This window comes from Fringilla coelebs, assembly GCF_963513975.1.
Source record: "Fringilla coelebs genome assembly, chromosome: 1".
In the NCBI taxonomy this organism is placed as follows: Eukaryota; Metazoa; Chordata; class Aves; order Passeriformes; family Fringillidae; genus Fringilla; species Fringilla coelebs.
In genome coordinates, this window is record NC_140028.1 from 36,278,953 (window position 1) to 36,300,473 (window position 21,521).

Here is a 21,521-nt window from a genome sequence, read left to right on the forward strand (position 1 = left end):
CTCAGACTCACTGACCAATTTATATAAAGGAGATGGTGTTATTTGCCTATCTCGTTGGGCTGTCACAAAGTGAAATACACTAAGACATAGGATTTTGGGATCACTGAGTAGAGAGTGCTCTTCAAGTGCAAAGTATTATATAAACCTTTAGAAGCAGTAATAAAAGTGCTAGTGTTTCCTTGAAAAACTGTGATTTCTTTCACCTTTATATTTCTAGAAATGCTTGTCATTTCATGTTTCTCCAAGGAACACAGCATCCTCTGAAGCACACAGGGTCCAGCCTAGCATCATGTCTTAATGGCCTATGCCAGAGGACAGGGTGAAGGAAGGGACCGCTTTCACTGTGCTGTATTTAAAATTAATTAATTTTGTGAATTGAAACTTGTAGACACTAGTGTAGCAGGGGAGCCTCATCATGTGCTATGGGAACATGATGTGATGTTACAAAGGGAACAGAGAGAAATTTCATACTTATTCTGTGTTATCTTGCAGAAATTATCAAACCAACAGGAGCTTCTGAATATTTGTGGAATTCAGCAGATGCAAACATTTCAGCTAATCAGAGAAAAGAAATGGAATATTTCTATTTGTACATGCTAGATATGATATAAAAAGACATAAGCATTAACACATAATTGTAAATTATGTTGTAAATGCAATAGATTTCACTCCCATGCTTTTGTGTTTTTTTTTTTTCTTTCTTTGTGTGTTTGCAATAAGATGACTTGGTTTAAAAAAATCATTCATCTTCTGTGCATTAGCTGCTGATTCTGTCTTCAGCTAAATGTGATCATAAAAGGAACTAAAATATTTTCATGCATATTCTCTCTGGCCAAGTGTACCTCCTCCAGGTACAAGTCTGACATAAATTTTAAATACCAAAAAAATGATATTCAATATTCAGATATTTACTCTTATTTCTAGAACAGGTAAATTTTAAGTAAGGCTCTACACCATGTTAAGTTCAGCCATTGCCTCATTGTTTCCATTTGGTTTGACTTCCTGAAACAGTGATTCCAAGCTTCTCATGGGAAAAGAGGGGCCATGAAGATTGTGTTACCTTTTTGTAGTGAAGCACTCATCAGTACCTGTTTCCAGTCCAGAGCAGGATTTAAACTTGCACCAGAGTCCAGGACATCAGAACTCTCTTGTTCTGTTTTGGTTCTGTAAGACCTTAATAATTTAAACAAAAGTGGCAAAACTAAGAACCTCATTAGGCATTGTTTCTGTACAAAGGAGGAGAAAAAGTTTAATTCACTATAGCCTATAGTAAAATAACTGTTTTTAAATCTTCATGATTCTTAATATCTTTCTTAAGTTCATTGCTATGTTCCCCTGCTGACCTGTGTGCTTCAGTATCTTAAATGCTAGCATTATAAATGATGTCATAGCCAAAAAAGTGTTATGCATTTAAATCCTGCTCGAAGGACCCAATATGTTGGCTGTAATAAAGAAAGCTACTTGAAGAATATAAGAACTTGCTAATCAGATTGTTAATTGAGTACATGAGCTTCACATAATAGAAAGGCAAACTGAGAAGGTGACAATGATAGCCAGGCTTCATCTGTTGAGTTGGAATTAACGATGAACAAAATCAAGATCCCTTTGTGGTTGATTCTTGTACAGCTGCAGCCAAATATAAAAGACCCATCAAAGAAATCAACTCATTAGTAATTCTGTACAACTTCAAATAGAAATTCTTAACCCCTCATCAGCCTTTCTCTGACAAACCCTTAAAAGCTGTGTTAAAAAAGCCAAAAAACCCCATTATTTGCTTCATCCACTCAAAGAAATGGCTTGCAGAAACATAGCATAAACTGAAGCTTTTGAAAACAGAACTATCTGTAGGTAGAACAGGCAAAGCACAAATATATTGTGACATGCAAAATCTCCCCCAGTCACCCATGTCACACAGTGTCAAAAGCCTGTCTGCTTCGCAGAAAAACTAACCCCAGATTTAAATAATTTTAATATTGTAACAAAAAGTGACAAAAACCAGTGAAATCAGAAATAAAGCTCCCACTGTGTCCTTATTGCACTGTCATTTTGTCTGTAACTCTCCCCACTGGGGGAAGATGCCAAACCAAGGGTGAATTAAAGATTCTGTCTCTATAAGGTTGGAAAATGATGTGCTTTCAGGGCAAGCCTTCATAAGACTTGAACAGTTCATCCCATTGTCTCATGGACACTTCAACACTTAATTTAGCTCAGTGGGTCTGCTCTGATAAAGAATTGCAGGACTGGACATTTAGTTTGTATTTTTAAAGTTTGATTTTATAAGAAGATATGCAATCCGGAAAAGGAATTTTATTACACTGACACAAGTGCCTATTAAAGCTCTTAAAACTTCTATCTTGTAGGCTTTTAAACAATTTAAAAAATGATCAAGTATGTGAGTGAGAGATTAGCTCCAAGGAAGCCTTATTTTTGGACAGTCTCATGTGAATGATGTGTGATTATACAGATATATTAACAGAAGTTTGTTAATGGAAGGTCTATTATATCTGTTTTAAGACTCTGTAATTTAAGTTTTGTATTTTAAGTATTTTAAGTTTTTGCTGTAGTAGGGTACATAGCATCTTAGAAAAAAAAGAAAAGTTGTATAAAATTTAATGGTAGGGAAATATCTCGAAGACGTTATTTTGATCAGCAGTAAACTATATATTGAATAGTATACAAAAATTTTAAAATGCTTTTTTCACTTTATTTATCTCCTTTTCCACTGTTGCAATTTGCCTTCCAAACAGGTATTTTGCTGTAGGCACTACCACAGGTTTGTGAATGAATTTAAAAACTCAGAAACTCTCTTGGCTGGAATCTGCAGCAGTTGGAAAGATCTTTGTAAGAGAACGATAATGCTGTTTATTCTCCAAGTAGTTGTGGCTAATACCAATGTGTCTGCTGAAAGGAGTGGACGAGTGGACTTGTTGTTGGCATGCCTGAAATTTTTGAAATAAGCTGTTTCTGTTTTATCTTTGAGGACCAGCCTTGAGGCTGAAGTCCGAGGAACTCTTGATTTTTGTGAGGTTTCTCTGAGCTGCCTGATGGTTTCCCAGCGCTCTCTTGGAGAGCCCTTGTGGTGTTTTCATCTGGAGGCCTCGTTCTGCAATCCGACTCTAGCCCGGGTTCCTTGGCAAACACAAAGGAGAAGTGGCAACCCTGAGAGACAACTGGAAACTAATTCAAATGGAAGGAAAATAGGTAAGTGGGTGGGTGGGTGGGTGGATGGTGGTGGGAGAGGAACATTTTGTGCCGTAACGTGTTCCTTCCTGCTGGATTCACAGTCCGTGAACGCGCCTCCTATAATTAACACATTGCTATCATCAATGAATGCTATGGAGCAGGACTGGGGAGAATTGGCAGAGTTGCTGCTGCCCCCAGAAAGGCCTCCCCAATCAAAACCAGCTCCCACCACACTAAGGAGCCTGTGGGGAGCTCAGCAAAAGGATGCCAGGAGTTGGTGTAGCGGGTGTGAGCCATTCCATCCCGCAGCCCTGTCGCTTCAGCTGGCTCCCGTTCAATCCATGTGCTGTCTCTTAGCAACTGCCAGACGGATGGTCCCGGCTGGCCGCTGGCACCCTGCCCGTCGGCCACCCAGCCTCGGTGCTGGGGGAGCCCTGCCTGCCTCCCACCCCTCCTGAAAATTACCTGCTGGAAGCCACCTCTGTTTTCCGGAGAAAAAGGATGCGTTAGCTTGGGCTGGCGGGTCTGACCTGTCCGTGGCAGCAAGAGCAGACCCTGGCTCTGGCTGGAAAGGTGGAGCTCTGAAGATGACACTGTGTCTTTTGAGACTCAGCTGCCTGCTCCTGCCTGTTGAAGAGCCTCACCTGAGCCTTACAGAGCTCAGCGCACGAGCTAACACACATCAATGCATTTGTTTGCACATGCTGAACAAGAACGTTTATAAATGCTACATATGCTATAAAAAATATTCGCAAAAGTATTTTGCTTTTAATTTTTGTCAATTGTTTGAGGTTTTTGGTTTGTTTTGGATTTTCAGGATTTTTCTTCAATCCTACACTGGCAGAATTTACTCCTTTCTCAATTACTTCATCAGCTACAATGCCCTATGAAGTGATTTTCTGTGAGTTTTTTGGTTTCTTAGTTTCTCCCCAAACCCTTAATTTTTTAAATGTTAGGTTCAGCTTCACAGCTCCCCATGTGAGCTGCTGGGTTAAATCTCAAAGCAGTGTTCTCAAATGGTAGGGTCAGGTCCTTGCCTTTTTCTGGGCTTGATCTTCACTGTGCTTCTCTGTGTCAGCCATCAAAAATGAATGCAGTCATGCTTATATAAATGAATTATTCTAGTTTAATTTTCCAACCTTGATTATTTTTTTAATAATTGTAATGATGGAACAATTTAGATATATTCTATTTTGCTGTGCAACATCTTAGAGATTGAGTGCTTTCACACATAACATACTAAAAATCATTTTAGCAATGAGACCAATTATAAAAACAACTTTTTTTTTTGTTTTAGAAAGTGCAAGTTGTTGGGGTAATAAATGTCTTTCCACCATGTTGTGACTCAATTCCAAGAAAAACCCCAAAAAACTAGAAAGTCCAAAGTCGCTAAGGAGTGCCTCTAAGCATCTGTTTTGGTCTTCAATATCTGCATTAGTTCAAGTTCCTGAATGAGGAAAAAGGAAAAATGATGATTGAGATTATTGCAGTGATCTAGAATTGACTCTATGGACTGTAGTTTCCCCTAAGTCATGCTGATTACCATACCATCTTCCTGAAAACACAAACAAGAATATTTTCTGGCATCAGTCAACGAAACCTCATTTCTGTTCCCACTGGACCTCTTTACATTTTGATGTGGAAGCTGAAAAGGCTCCCAAAAGCTCTTAGGCTCTTTTTTGCCTGTTGGTGGAAGCTAAATCACTTAACTCGCTGTTAACAATCTTGAAAATAGATTAGTGATTTTCTTATCTGAATTCCTTGTGGAAGGTAGGGAGTATTTAACAGCACTTGCTATGGCAAGCAGAGGTGAGGTAGGTGCAGGCTGGGCACAGGAGACAGGACTGAAGAATCCTATTTATATCAGGGAAGGGAAAAAAAGAAGCCAGTAATTTATAAAGCCCTCAATGAGTCACCAAGGTTTTCCTTTATGGGTAGGATAAAGCGAACAGCTGTTCTACTACATTCCATTTGCTTGAGTCAACAGGCCCATTCTAATAGTTTGTTGATTATCTTACATTTTGTCAATATTGTGGTATGATTTCATTGTTTGTTTTATCGTTACTCAGATTGACAATGTTTTATTTTGTGAGCTATGATGAGATAGCTCATAGGGTACAATGGTAAGAATGATTTATCTTGATTTCCATTTTTAGCAGATTGTTTTCCTGTAGTTACCACCCCACACTAGCTATTTAATGATTTTTGCTTTATGTTCTCTTGTAACCCCCAATCAAAACAATATTTTTCTTGGCAGTTGGTGATTTAAGCCATTGTTCCAATTGCACATGGTTGGTTTTTCTTTTTAAGGGACAAACCATATCATCTGCTCTTGAGAGAGCTCCCTCCCATGCCCCTGGTATTATGTCTGCAGTATCCTCACATGGAAGTGATGATGTGGCTCTCTGGCTGTAATTGTTGCTCTCCTCTCTGCCCTGATCTTGAAGATGTTAAAGAAGAAAGGAGTGGTGGTGTCCAAGCGTGGAGGATCACCATCACACCCAGTTTCTGCACGGGAGGCTCAGGTGGTGTCCATCCTTGACATCTCCAGTGGGCAAAGCACTAATTTTGTTATTCCTGAGGAATTATGATCTCTTTTGCAACACATGTCAATAACAACAATAACAATAATTACATTCACCTGCTATGGGAATGTGAAGTGCTTAATGACTTCTAAAAGACCAGCTATGAAGTCCCTGGCAGAAATCTTAAAGGTTGTACTGTATGAACCTGCAAGGGGGCAAGTGATGCAAAAGTAACTTCCCCACAAGTGAGTTTGGGTTTGACTGCTAGCAATGGAAATCCAAGCTGTGGTATGGAGATCAGATTGACAGGGCCTCCAAACAAATAATGAGTAAGATTCTGGATCTGAATTGTACTGCATTATATATTCAGCCCTGACTTACTTCATTCTAACTCCTCCTTGTAGACATACTCTATTGGAAACATATGAAAAAAATTCCAAACACAAATGCCATGTCCCTAATAAATAAATGATTGTGCTGGGAGCCGCAAGAATATTTTTCTGTTTTCTTTCAGCTTGTATTTTGCAAGTGTTAACAATTTTCAAAACAGTTCAGAATTCCCATATCCATCTGTGGTGATTTCCCTCAGACACCCATAAACCCACTTTCTGAAATTTCTTATGTATTTTTAACTGTGCTAGTAGAAATATTCAATTCATTTGATGTGCATAAAGCATCCTATGTTGTCAAACCATTTTTAAACTTCAACAGAGAATGCAGTAGCATTAATAGTCATGTACCTTGCTCTGCTATTTCAAACTGCCCACTTTATTTATCTAAGATGTTCCAGTGTCTTCTATCACTCTAGTCATTAGCAAATTTATGTTGCTCTCTTACCTTTTGAGTGCTTGCCAGGGCAGAATATGTAATAACAGTCTGTAATTAAATCTTACTCAACTTACTTTATCACTGTACATCTTCTCTATACATTTTCTTCTTTCCACCATCCATCAGATGATGGAAATGACAGAAAGAAAAGATACTGCTTTAGCTACACAAATACCTATATGCAAATTAACCTGAAATTAATCTGGAAACCTCCCCACATTAAATTAATATTTAATGAAGCTCTCAAATTTTAGGATGTTAAACTGCATTTAGCTGAGATTTGAATAGAGCTATTGGTATTTAGATTTTGCAGTGATAGTAAGTTTGATAAGGAAATGAAAAGTTTTTAGTTTAAAGTAGCATAACAAAAAATGTGTGTGCTATGGTGAATCATTAATGTTATAGCACTCACAGTGGCATCAAACTTTTCATCTTAGCTGTGGTGAAAAATGTTCAAAACAGGATCAATTTATTCCACTTCTGTTTTTTTTTCCCTTTAAGCTGAAGGCAAATCAGGTTTTCCCATTCCATCATTGATCTTGCATGAATCCTTAGTAGGATCCTGAAGTGTAAGTAAACTAGTGTAACTTTCTAAAGGAAGAAAATATGTGACTGATAAAAGTAAAATGTATCTAAAATTTTGCAGCAATATGTGATTAGAGTCCAGCTATAGCTTCTCTCTGGTGTGCAAAATGAAAGTGAATGTCTTCACTCATGTATTTACCAGAAGATTACAGGGAAAATGAAAAGGAAAAGTAGGAATTTTCCTCCCAATTTCTAATATTTGCACTTTAGGAGAATGGTATAAGTGGGTAAGACTTTTTATATCTAATTTTTTGGGAGATTTTTCATGATGGAAGGTGGAAGCAGTTGAACGAAAATTTCTTTACTAGCTAATATCGTACAAAGAAATTTCATTTGCGCTTCCTTGCAGTAGCTATGAGCACATGACTGACTTTCTTTGTGGGCTGTTTCAGGCTCAGAAATCTTCTTTGGAACTTTATAAAAAGATATAACTAAAATGTAGTTCCAATAAAAATCCTATTCATTTCTTTATCAGGTACAAAGAAATAAAAACAGCAAAAATTGCCAATATAAGAAAAAATCTGCAATAGGGGTTTTAGGGATATGCATGAAAGAAAATTAATTAAAAAGGCAACATTACATTATAGATAAATCATATGTCTCATTTTACTTTCAGTTTTCACAGCCTTTCCCTATTTCTCTCTTCCTCTCTTGAGGCTCTCTGGCTTTCTAATTTTACATATGAATTTGTAAGCTCCTCTGAAAACACCTTCCTCTTCCTAGACTTTGGGGAACCATGTGTCAAACCAGATGCCACTTTTAGAAAGAATTATTTATTTTTTTAATCTGGTGGAGCCAGTGAGGCTCTGGGGTAAACTCAATGGTGTTTTGTGTTTCACAAATCCTTCTAAATCCCCAAACTCTTCAATAAGGTAAGAGAGCCCTCTGACCTGCCCTGGCTTTTGGATAGCTATGAGAGATGAAGCAGATAAAGTGGTTATCAGCTGAAGTCTGAGGCCACTGCTCTGTTGGCAAATGGGATTCCTGGCTGATTGAGTGGAGCCTGCAGCAACCCTCCCACGTGTGTTTAGGCAAGTGGTTTCACAAAATCACAGGAAAGTTTGTGTTGAAAGAGACATTAAAGGTCATCCTAGTTCCAAACCTTGGCCACAGGTGAGGACACCTTCCACTAGACCAGGTTACTCAAAGCCCCATCCAGCCTGGCCTTGGACATTTCCAGAAAAGGAGCAATCACAGAATCTCTGGGCAAGCTGCTCCAGTGCCCTTCTACCCTCACAGTAAAGAATTTCATCCCAGTCTCTAATATGAACCTGCCTTTTTTCTGTTTAACACCACTACCCTTTGTCCTGTCACTCTATGCCCTTGTCAGAAGTCCCTCTCCAGCTTTCTTTTAGCCTCCAGGAATTAAATTAGAGTTCACTCTATGGTATATTCATGATGTATTAGCAACTTTAAAGCAAACATGAAGGAAAATAGTATGAAAGTGTTAACCTGCTTGAAAGTACAGAGAGCTGGAGCCCCTTATCACACTTAGTTAAGTACATTGATATGGGAGATTTTACCTTATGGTGTCATGTGGTTATTTCACCAGAGAGCACTAGTTTTCCTTGCCTTGTTTGTAGAGCTGAACCTGGGTATGTCTGTACTCTTAATAAATTTCCTGCACAGCTCATTTAAGCAATATAGATGAATCATTGGGAGTGACAAGTATGATACTGAAATAAACTTTCCATTTGAGGCAGGGAAAATTGTACTGGAGACTCAAAACATCTACATCTGGAAGTGTATTCTCAACAGCAGCAAGTTACAGCTATGCTGGACAGATTTGAGTAGAGTGAGAGGCGGTGTTAAAAGAAGTGATGCTTCCTTATCTTTGACATATTGGTGCTAAATCTCTGTCTCTCTTGACCTCACACACATTCCAGATACAGATATGTCCCTGTTTAATGATTTCAGCAAATAAAATTAAAGCCATAGATACATGGTGCTCAGGGAGTAAATGGATGGTGAGCAATAGAAAGGCCACTATCAGGAATGTATCTGTTTATCCAGTAGCCTGATTTCTGCAGTCTAGTGGGTAAATGTTTGTGTCCAACTGGACTTTTCCAAGCTCCACATTTCTGTGGTGCTGTAGCTATGTGCAGCATTTTACAGGGGATGCCAATGGAGCAGAATTGTTATGTGTGTTGTGTTCCCCTCTTTTTTTAGTTTATTTTAAATATCTGTATGCATATGCAAGGTAGATCCATCTACTTCTCCCTTGAACACCATTGCTTTGAACACTTTTCCCATATGTGGAAAATAAGGCATTGAATCACTCTGTCACTGCACAGATCTGAAGCAATATCACACTGAGTGATCGTGATCTGTGATATCTGGTCCCACTCTATGGTGTCTGTGGGCTTTGTTTTGCAGGGCCATAGCTGTAAAATGGCATTTTAGGATGCTTTTGAAAGTGACCACTTTGTCCATCTTCCTTGTCACAGCAGAGAAGTGCTGGGGAAAAAAAGACTGTTAAAAGGGTGAAGATACAGGTTATAATGAATCAACAGCATGGTAAAAAGCTCATAGCCAGGAACTCAGACAAGGTGTTTTGGGTAGGGATGGGTTTTTAAAACAGTCTTCCACTGCAAATGAAGGAATAGGAATTGTGGTTTTCAAGTGCAGTGGGATTAGTGTTACATGTTTGTCTGTGATAGTAAAGTCTGCTCTAACTGACTGAGCTCTGTCTCAGTCCTGCTTTGTGATGGGGTGTTGATTTGCCTCTTTTTAAGTACTGCTTTATACTGAAAAATCATGCTCTGCAGGTAAAAGACATCAGAGCAGCAAACCTGACTGTGAAAAACCTTTCCATAACTAGGCAAATAAAACCACAATTGCTGCAACAATTGCTATAGAATTGCTAAAACAATTAAGTACAAATAATGGCAAAATACAACAAAATATGAAATATTTTAAGGCAGCTTGTAGCTCCCAGTGCTGCCTTTCCAGCACAGCACTAAATGGAGGAGCAAGTTTGAGGACCATTGAACAGAGTTTCTATCCCCAATGAATCACAATTAGAGTAACACCTGGATTAATAAATTTGTGCTGATCCACTAGGGAAATTCACCTTGTTTAATAGCCCTCAAATTTCTAAATAAAGTTGTTTATCTGTGGCAGGATGAACTACTTTGTCCCAGGCTGGGCTGCAGAGCTTGTAGAGAGACTTCTTCAAGACCATTTGAAGGACTTTTCAGTAAAACTATGGAGTTCAGTGCTGCCACTTCAGAGGCTGGTCAAGTTTCTATAGTTCTGTCTTTTCATTAACTGCAAGTAACCTTGTTAGGCTTACAGCCTGATTCAGACATAGAAAGTTTGAGATTTTGGACCAGCTTTTACCTCACAAAATATTTGACATTAAGAAATATGAGAGTTACAAATGCTGAGGGATTATCAAGTACCTGATTTATGCTCATTAAAGGCAATGCCTGAATCAGATGCTTAGAGAGGTTTTGGTGATAAAAACATGTTGTTTCAATATTTGTCCATCTTTGCTGTTCTCTGTCTGATGGGTCACCTTAGAATTGTTATATATTCCCTGTTGCCAGGCTGGATGATTTCACACTCACATATAAAACTGGCTAAATTTACCTGAATTTTGTCACTTTGCCAAAGCTTCACAATCCTCTCTTGCTGCTTTTCAATATTAAGACAAACACTATTATATCTTGCATCATTTCTTCTTGAAATGCATTTTAAATCCCTAGGAGACAGAAACCCTAGATTTCCAGTTTGGAGACTGGAACCTAACTCCAGTAGGAGATTAAGAAACAGCACACACAGAGTGTGTGACATCCTGCATGTGCTGTGGTCTGTGTTGGAGGGTGGAGTGGTGCATGCACAGAGACTGAGCTCAGCCCTGTGCATCGGGCCATGTGAGAGGTGGGCAGCAGTGTCACTGTCACCTTTGTCCCCATCCTGTCATCTGGTGCCTGTTTTACTTGCCTGTCACCATCTCGAAACTGTGCAAAGAATAAAACCATTTTCACACAGGTAGGCAAAGGTATGCAAATGACATTACAAAAAACCCCCACCATAAAGTGTAAAAGCTGAGACTGGTTGTGTGAGAGACTTTCTTCTGAAGCACGTTTGAGACTGTCAACACAGGGGTATCTGATGACCTACACAAGTTGTAGGAACTGCCCTGATGTTAATCAGCTCATTCCTGAAAGTTATAAATCAATTAAATGTATTTTTATGATTACTGCTGAAGTTCCATTTTCCCACCTTTTCTACCCCTTTCGGACATATCTGGTACTGAGGAGGTTCAAATCTCTTGTATTTTGGTTTCAGTGATACCCACCTAACATTATTTATGCAGTAAATTCTCTGCTTATTCTGCACAAATAAGACATGTCAGGAATAAACAGGCTCTGTGTTGGTGATAAATGGCACTCTGCAGGATCTGGGAACATGTATCATTGGGGTTTGCTGATTATTCAAGTGGCATACGGTAGTGAGAGTGATTAACACTATACTGCTCAAATTCATCAGTGAATAAAGGCATTACATTACTGTGGTTCATGCTGAAACAAGCTACTAAATCAGACTCTTCCAAGACAGTGAACATTCACTTTTCTTAAGTGGTAAATAAACCTTGCATCTTTAGCCGAGAAGAAGTTGGATGGAGGAAGAAATCAAGGCCAGTGTTATCTCTGCAATTTTGAAAGGTTTTTGAAGAAAGTCCATAAAATTGACTGAGTTTCATGGCTGACTGTTAGCATCAAAGAAGTGAAGCTGTATGTACTTTTTGAGAAAATATTGTGAAAATTGTATTTGTTGAGGACATTCTTTCACACCTTTTAAAAATCAGAAAGTTGGTAGAGATGGAGGGCAGAAAGGTACAGGAAATTAATGCCTGCTGTTTTTCAGTGAAAACACCAACCAAATGGAATCTTAGCTAGTGTCAAAAAAGTTGTGCAGCATATGCATGAAGGGAATAGTTTACCCTAATTATTTTCTACTTCTATATTGGTGAAAAATCAGCAGGAGCTTAACTGGCTGAGCTGGATTGGTGGAACTGCTTTCCAACAACAACGTCTGAAAAAAGGTCAATAGCAATTAAGCAATTTCATTCATTTGAAGGTTCAGCTCTTTTCCCTAATATGGTCAAATATATATTTAGACAGAAATAAAATTTATTAATTTTTAGCTGTTCTTATGACATGGACCGGAATGCTTGGAGTTGGTAATGGTGGGAATCTGTGTTGTGAAGGTGCACACATGTGTTCATGCACTCATGAAAGTTTTCATGTGGATGAGTCATGTGATCCGTGGAGCCTAGACATCTCATTTGCCATAAATCAACCCAAATTCTGGTTCCTTCAGCAGCTGGTCTGAAAGGGTTGGCAGTGAAATGTTTTTCCTTGCAGCTGGCTGTGTGCACTAAAAAACTGTACTGCAGCTCAGAGACAGAAATAGTAATGGGATTTTGGATGGATTTAAGTCCTATCACCATCTGAACATCCAAAGTGAAAAAATGGTCTTGCTCTGTGTTTTAGAAAGGCAGGAAATCTACTTTTCAAACGAAAAGGTTTGTGCATAGGTTGTTTTGGGAGAGCTCAGGAGAGCTCAGGAGAGTGACTGTCACTTTCCTGATGTTTAAAGAAGGCATCTGAGATCATTCCAGAAATTTCTGAAGTATATCTGTTTTCCTGTCCCTAGGAAATAGGAGAATTTGACATATTTTACAGACACACATGTATACACTGCTAATGAGAAACTTCAGAACTAATAAAATCTTTCAGGACCAGCTTTTCTGTGGCATGTTGACATCTACTGAATGTGAAACAATGATGCCATGAAAGTTTCATTGGCACACATTTGGGCTGACCTACATATAATCTTTGTGCCTTTCTTGCAGACAAATTAACATACTAACAAATATGCCACATCAGCTAATCAGGTGCTAGAAAGTGTGAGCAATGACAGGAAACCTGTAAGTAGATCTCACTAGAGACCTGGCTTGCAAAGGGTGAAGTAGTAATCCTTTTCCAAAACTTTGCAGATGTATGTTATCTTTTTTCTACCTCGGGACAACAAACTATTTTAAAAATGCATAACTTAGATTTACAAACTTGCCTCAGCCCTATCTTTGCCAAGTAGTTGGGAAAATAAGGGATGTCTTCATTTTCACTGGAAAGACTGGGGAAACACAGGAGTCTTCAAGCTGTTGCACAGCTTAAGCAAATGCTGCAGAGTGAATAAATCTTTCTATCAAGAGGAATGGATAAGCATGGGATAGCTGACATATGGGAAATGTGGTAGCTCAAATTCTGAAGGCTTTTAAGACACACAGCTCTTGGAAGGGGTTTCCCATAGTGCTGATCTTTTATGCATGCAATGGGGTGTGGCACACAGATACCTGACTTTCAGCGTGTCTGCTTGGACCAAGCAGGCTTGAGATCCCCAGCACAGCCTGGAATTGTTGGCTGGAGCATAGCCCCTATGCAGGACTTAGGAATTCAGGACTAACACCAGGGACACTTCCCAAATCCGCATGATTGTTCCCATGCGCACTCTGAAACACCCCAGGGATATATGAGTGGTATTTGAAGTGTAAGCATGGTTTATCAGGCACAGGGGAGGCCTGAACACAGGTTTCCCACTTCCCAGGTGATTAGTCTAATCACCAGAATAGACAAATAGCTGCCTTCTCTATGATTTATATAGTTATTCACACAAAACAGCTCAATTAAGTGTTACTACCCCATTACAACCAAGCAGTTAGGACACTAACTCAGTGAAATGAATTTCCTAAGCAGTCAGGGATTTGTACTGAGCAGAAATCCTACCCTGAACCCGAGTAACCACACTGACAAAGCTATTTTAATGCAAAAATTGAGAAGAACACTGGTGTCAACGACTTGAAAGATTCTCACTATTTTATTTATTTGAAAAAAGGTCTGTCCCCCTTCTGTATGTCTAAATTCTATGTTGACTAGCTTTTACCCATTTGTTACTGTTATATTTCCATCTCTCCAGAAGGCAGACTGACAAGGTTTTCCCCTTTTGGTAAATAATGATCACCTCCCTATGTCATGACATAGAATGTAACTCCACATTTGGGATGGAAAGAGCTCTACTTACCAAACTGATAGCCCCTTGTTACATGGAAACAGATTCTTAACTGAAATCTTTGCACTTATCTTTCATATTTTGAGCGGAAGAAAAACCCCTATTTAGAACCCCCCACAAAGAAAATAAGATTTTTGGGCCATTATCAGACTTTCTGGTATCTTTTCAGGCTCGCAATTTGTTTCACTTTGTCTTAAGGACAGTATAGCTTTGATTTATAAATACCCCTGTCCTCAGGCTTATTCCTTCTTTCTTTTCTTTCCCTGGTCGTTTGCAGATATACCATTCAGACCACAATTGGCAGAATATGGTATGCTGGTTCTCTTTTCCAAGATCTGAGTCTCATCCCTATCCAGTATTGGCATCTCTATGACTTGCAAAAAACAAGTCTGCTTCTGTTTATCTTCCTTAGTTGGACATTATACAAATTTCATTAGGCTCCTAGGTTTGCCCAAATTACGTTTGTCTGGTTCTGCCGCCAGTAACCCGACCTGGACCATCAGGTCATTCTGTCCACCTGTGCCTGTTGAAGGAGCTTGGGATCTGGCTTTGGGTGTGTCCATAGAAAATTTCCTTTCCATTCAATGGCAGCTGGATGAGCCCATTAGTTTGCCAATCAAGTAAGGACTTTAAAGAGTGATCTCTCTTCCTAAATACCTTAGAGATGTTTGGAAAATAGCGGTGATGATTTTTTTTTTGTTAGAATAGCTGAGATGAGAGTTAGATTTGGAGCAATTCCGTTAGCATTCAGAATAGCCAAAAATTGTGGTCTAAATGCAAAGATGCAGCTTTAGCCTGCTATTAATTAATCTAGAAAAAAGTCATGACATAAGAAGTTGCTACTAGAAACAGCCTGTATTAATGCATAGGACCCTGCAGCCTCTCTTATTCTCACAGGCACAAGGAAAGGAATTAATTCCTAGGAAATAAAGAAACAGCTACTAAATGGTGACCTGCTGTCCCACTGCAGACTGTGCCTGCCTCAGGAGGTTGAGTGATGCTGAGGCTGACAGCTAACCTGGGACCCACCAGAAAGGATCTTTCCTCCTTTAGCTGTTCTACGATGTACGGAGGAGTAAATTACTTTCTGTAGCTGAACCTAAAAGTTTTCAAAGCGCTTTTTTTTTCTTTTTAGAAATTTTTTTTCTCCCTTCATGACAGACTGAAGAACTCATTGGTGCTGTAATGAAAGGCAGACTGCGTTCCCTGTCATGTCAAGAACGCTGCATCGGGAAAGTCGACATGATTTCATGGCTAATGATTCACTCGCTAATATCAATGTGGGCTGCAGTGAGGATAACCAAGTTGAGCTGTCTTAGATCAAATGATTCAATTAGGCCAGCTGTCCCTATTTGTCATGGCTCAACTCGCTTTCAAATTACCTTTCCAAAGTGTGTACGTGCCTTAGCATAGAACTTAACAGCTCAACTGTTTTACAAAATGGGGATATTTAGCCATGGTGATAAGGGGGAAGAAAGGCGTCCCTTTTCATCTGCACTGAATGCTTTTATTTAGTAGGTAAAGTATGTATTTAATGGGCTAAACTTTAAACATCCCTGTCGAGTGAGAATTGCTCCACTGTCCTAATGACAGCGCCCTTTTAAATTTTTGGATTATCTTTTGGCAGGTTTATGAAAATAAAGAAGAAAATCAAATGGGGTGTGCGTACACAGGGACGAGCAACACAGATGGGAATAAACGGTTCACAGAAACCAAAATTAAATGTGTTGTCCCTCAGATGTATCCTTTAGACTTGAACTGAGCTGAAGTCAATAGCAGCCAGACCATTCATACAGCGCCTACCAAAGAGCTCTTCTGCAATGCGTGGTTATCTGGGTTAAGCTCCTCGTGTCTCAGCACTTTCCTGGCAGGAGCCCGGCCCGGCCGTCCCTCGGCAGCCGCCCTCGGAGCCGCCGTGGAGAGTGCTCTGCGGAGCAAACGGAGCTGGAGCCTGCAGTGTCAGCCGGGGCGGAATCGGCGTGGAAATACAATTACCCTTGGTGGTGGTCCCTGCAGGGCAGCTCCGGGAAGCCTCTCCTGCTGAGGCTGAAGCAGGAAGGAGGCAGTGGCTGTGCTTGCAGAGCTTCCGCCGGTGGGCATGACTTTTGACTGACCTTTTAGTATTGCAGAGGTGTGACGGTGTTTGCAGGGGTCTCAGGGTGAGGGAAGAGACGAGAAAGTTGACTCTATGTTCAGAAGGCTTGGTTTATTATTTTATGATATATATTATATTAAAAACTATACTAAAAGAATAGAAGGAAGGATTTCATCAGAAGGCTAGCTAAGAATAGAAAAGGAATCAATAACAAAGGTTCAGACTGACCAAAACAGTCCAAGACAGGTGGACTGTGATTGGCCATTAATTAGAAACAACCAGATGAGACCAATCACAGATCCACCTGTTGCATTCCACAGCAGCAAACAATCATAGTTTACATTTTGTTCCTGAGGCGTCTCAGCTTCTCAGGAGGAAAACTCTTAAGGAAAGGATTTTTCATAAAATATCATGGCTACACAGAGGTGTTAAACTGGGGGAAGAACAACCTGGATGTACACGAAACAGATTAAAGTTACCCCAAACATACAATGACATCTGTTTGTACAGTCTCACATGTTTCCTGTTGCTCCATTTGGCTGATAATTTGGGCCTCCACATTTAAAATATTTTAATAAGATTCCAGCGGTACCTGAAAAATACTCCCCTGCTGTCTCTATGGCTTGTTTTAATTATATTTATTTACTTATTTATTTTGGTGAAGTTCTCTCTGGCAATCATACTAAGTTGGAAAATAGCAGAGGAATTTGCTAGAAAAATAAGACAGTTTAGTCCTGCCCTGGATTGATTATCTTGTAATTTTGTGATCATGCTGTCAAGAAAAATAAACTGTTGATTTTGAGAAATGTTGTATTAGGGAAGTATTTTTCATTTATCCAAGCAGAACAGTTAAAATTGGAACAGGATGAGCCTCAATTCTGAAAATTTTGCTTTTATGTTATTCACATCTTTCACACAAAATAGAGACATCAACTGAAAAAAGTTTGATTGAAATACTAACTAACTAAAAATCAGAAAAGGTCTAAAATGCCTAAATTGGCCTTCTGCTTCCTGCTTCTGTGAGACACATCCATGTGTGGGAGTAAAAGCAATAAGCCCATATAGATTGCCTCACTCATACGCACCCAGTATTAAAGATAGTCCAAGAAAAAACCATATCATATCAGCTGGATGTGATACATTAACTTTCAAGAAATAGAGTTTAGTTTGCCTTCTCCCTAACTAATAAGCACAGGTAAACAAATTTGCCAACCTCATTCCTGGTATTTATGTTTGTTAATTAATTCAGTTAATCAGAACTACAATGCATTTTGCTGCTTGCACTCTCCAGCTTTGACTGCAAAAGACACAGCTATGGATGGCAAAACCATGGCACTGAAGAAAAAGGAAAGATTTGTTGTGAGTTTTAGAATAAAAGCTTTCCAAAGGTCAGAAAAACCTGAATGATTACAGTCAGGAAATGTGGCCTGACCAAGCTAAAGCATTGGGGTTTTCATCTATTTCTATCTGCTCTGTTTTCTCTCTTATTCCTAATATGCAAATCTTGGCAAGGAGGTAAAATTTAAGAGAAGTGACTTTTTCCTTCCAAAGATTTTGAAATGCAAGGAGACTACTAAATAGATTTCTGACTATATTGAAAATTTCCCTTGAATTTTGCCTCGAAAAATACCTTTCAATGCTCATATTTCAGCCTCCCTCCATTTTCTCTTCTATTTGGTCATGTCTCAGTGGGGGACATTTCCAGTCTACAGTCTCTGCTCACTTGGAATAATGTTTGTTTGCATGAGTAAACCAACTAAAGTGGCTATCACTGAAGTCATAACTAGAAGATGAAACCAGTTGGGACTATTCCCATGTGAAGTGAGTCAGGTTGCTGAATCAGGCCCATGTGTGAATCTTTCTGTCTCCCAAAGGGGTTTTATCCGTCTCATTAGCAAAAAAAAAAACTTCTGGAGCACCAGACAACAAAAGCCTGGAAATGCAAAGTACAGGAGGGGAGAAAACATAATATCCTTCCAGCTTTTCTCTGAATTTTCTTTCATGCAATGTGACTAAAAAGAAAACTGGTGAATTGTATAATTCTAAGCTTTTATCAGATTGCTACTTTCATTCTGTTCTTGCTTAAATATATGGTACATATACTTTTCAGTATTTTTAAAATTTAGGGAATTCCCTTGTGTCTAGTTTTTTTAAAGACCACAAAGAAATGGAAGGTTTTAATGGTGTTCATTGTGCATGTGTATTTTAGGTTTTCTTTCTACAACAATGCAGAGCTGGAGAGTGTAAAAACAGAAGAAATATGAAAAATGTAAAGATACTTAATGTGTAAAAAGGACCAACTAATGTGTGTCAGCTCAGCCAGATGCCCAAGGCTAAATCTCTTGATGTGAGATGGTGATTCAGCTGTCAAGGTGCCTGAGTAGACTTGTGGTCATCATAATGATTGGCTGTGGATTTTTTTTTTTTGGTGGGTTTTTTGGGTTCATGTTTTTCTTCTCCTTTTTCTTTTTTTCAAAGACAATAAACAGAAAAAAGGTCAAAGTTATTCAAATGAACCAACGGTTCATTTTGGTGGAAATATAGCAGGGCTTGTTAACTCAATTCACATCTTTTGTGTCAGTTTTCTAACATACCGTACATCTGGAAAAATGCAGTTATTTGAAAAAGACATAATGTGCCTATTGTCCCAAAGGTTTTGCTTACAGCATGTAATAAAATATGATACACTTTTTCATGGAGATGGGATATGGGAATTTGTTTAGATATAATATGAAAGTATCAGTCTGTGAAATGAACAGCCCAAAAAGTAAGCAAATGGTCAGGATATGTTAGCTAACAAAACGGCAAGTTCAAGAACACTTATTCAAGTGAAAATCAGAGGCTTCAGCAACAATATTTTTTCTCTTAAAATGGGTCCCTTCTGATAGTGTCTAATATTTTGAAGTTGATTCCCGTTAATGAGGCTGTGTTTTACTGTGACAGAGACCTTCCTACTCTAGGCAAAACTTAGCTCCAGTCAGGTGAAAATTCAGGTTGTGAACAGAGAACTCAAGTTCTCGGGTATGCCAAAGCATTCACAAGAATAGCACTTCATAAGAACGTACACACCGAGTCAGAGCAAAGGTCCCATCCAGCTTGATGTGATGGTGTCACTGCTGGCTAATCCTTAAATGGAGGAAAACATCTAACACTCACTTAATCTGGGCAATCGGTTAAGTCATTGATTTTAGTCTAATTAGACTTTCCTTCATATTTCTTCTTCATATTAGCAGTCCTGTAACGTATGGTGTTAGCCTTTAATTGTGGAATACTTAGCATGCATGTCAGAAGTTTGTTATTCAACCCCCACTCTTCCCTTTTAGCTTGTGCAGGTGCTCTCAGTCCTTAAAAGCAACTGCTTGTTGGAGTGTGCTTTTGCAAACTGTCAGGAAGCAAATGACATTTGTGAAAAGCAGGTTTTTCTTTTCTGCTCGCAAATTGAACGCAAATGTGCTTAAGAAGTGGTCAGAGCTATGATTTATGCCTTATCTGTGTCAAGACGTTACTTTTTGTATATTTGCAAGGATACACCAAGAAAAACAATGGTAATTGGGGTTAATCTGAGTTTAAACCAAAGAAATGAGGAGTTTTATTCTTTTTAAGTCGTCCTTCTTGGAGCAAGAAGCTTCACCTTATGTTGGTCTTCTCTGCTTTACAGTCACTCTAGCCCATTTCAGAGTCCTCTAAGTCTTCCCCCATATCCAACCACCTTTTCTGAGAGCAGCCATCCTTGTTAGATGGCATTAATTTAGCTCAGCTTTAGGCTCCTTGTGCAACACAGAAATTAGGGGCTAGTTTCTCTGGTTTCCCTGCATGTTCAGCAGAGAGAGGAAAGGATCCTCAATAGAGTGATTCAGAGCAGAAGTAAATTAGTTAGGCAAATTCACATGGCCAGGTCACTAATTCCAGTGAGACAGTGTGAATACCTTCTCTCAATGCCCTCTGCAGCCCTAAGCCTTATTACTGGGTGCCAAAAAGTCCTGTGAAAAAGCAAAGACACCTCCCTCCCCTTGTCAAACTCAAGTGAATCCTGACTGTGACCGTGACAATTTTGAATGGAGCTTTCATAGTTTACCACCTCGCTGGCTGGACAAGAGCTGCAAACTGGCATGGGTAAAATGATTGAATCAGCTCTGGCAAAGAGTCAAGAAAGCCCATGAGATTTCTTTAGACACAGAGCTCCTTGTAGGCATTCCACTGCAGAAAAGGCCAACGAGCACCAAGATGGTTTTTGCACCAGGGTGTACCTGCCCAGAATGGGGAAAACCTGATATTGATGTGAATGCAATGATTAACAAAGGAAGTATCTTGAACTGGCACTGGAAAGTGGGCACTGCTCAGTTTTATATAACTAAATTCCTAAAACCCATGTAAATGAGTCCCATCAGTGTAAAGTCACTGAGAACCTGTGGCTTGGCTTATGGCATTGAAAAGCACCTAAAAAAGCAGCAAGTGAATTGAGTATCAATTTATTATATCAATAAGCTTTCATGTAGCCAGAGAATACCGTTTCTGGTTAAAAAGAAGGGTTGGGTAGGGTAGAAGGTAAAAAAGAGCAGATTTTCCCTGTGAAAAGTGCAAGTGGGCTGTATGTTGAAGGCATGAACTGTTCCCTGACTGTTGACAGCATTTTAACTCCATCTTTCAAATATTTGAGAGCTCAAGGGAGCCCAAGCAGCAAATGCTGTGACTACAAGGGGTTAACAGGCAATTTATGTAAAGTCTTAGTATTCTGCAAAATGAAATGTGCATGTGAAATGGAAAAAAAAAAAAAAGGAAAAGATTATATTTGTCAGCTGTGCTACCATATGTTGCTCTGGCGGAAGCACAGTAAAATGGTGACAATTTCTATTTTATTGAATGAGGATCTGTGTTGATTTCCATTATTTGAGAGCGTCTCTGGACAAACAGAGGTATCTTCATTATCACATAAAACTGTGCTCACCAGTAACCTAGAATATCCATGGCTACAGGGTGACCTGGGACTGCAGTCTCCTTGAAAATAAAATATCAGAGAATCAGTTCAATCCATCTGCATATTTTAATGGATTTAGCCCTTGGAGGGCATGGGGGAATAGTCTTGTGAAAAGATAAGTGGCAGATACAGGAAATACAGACAAATTTGAAGCTCTTTAAAATCTGAGGAGAACTTATCTCATCAGCATGATTAAAACAAGTGTGTGTAAAGGCTTTGGTGGTTGCAGACTACTCTCAGCCATCTGGTC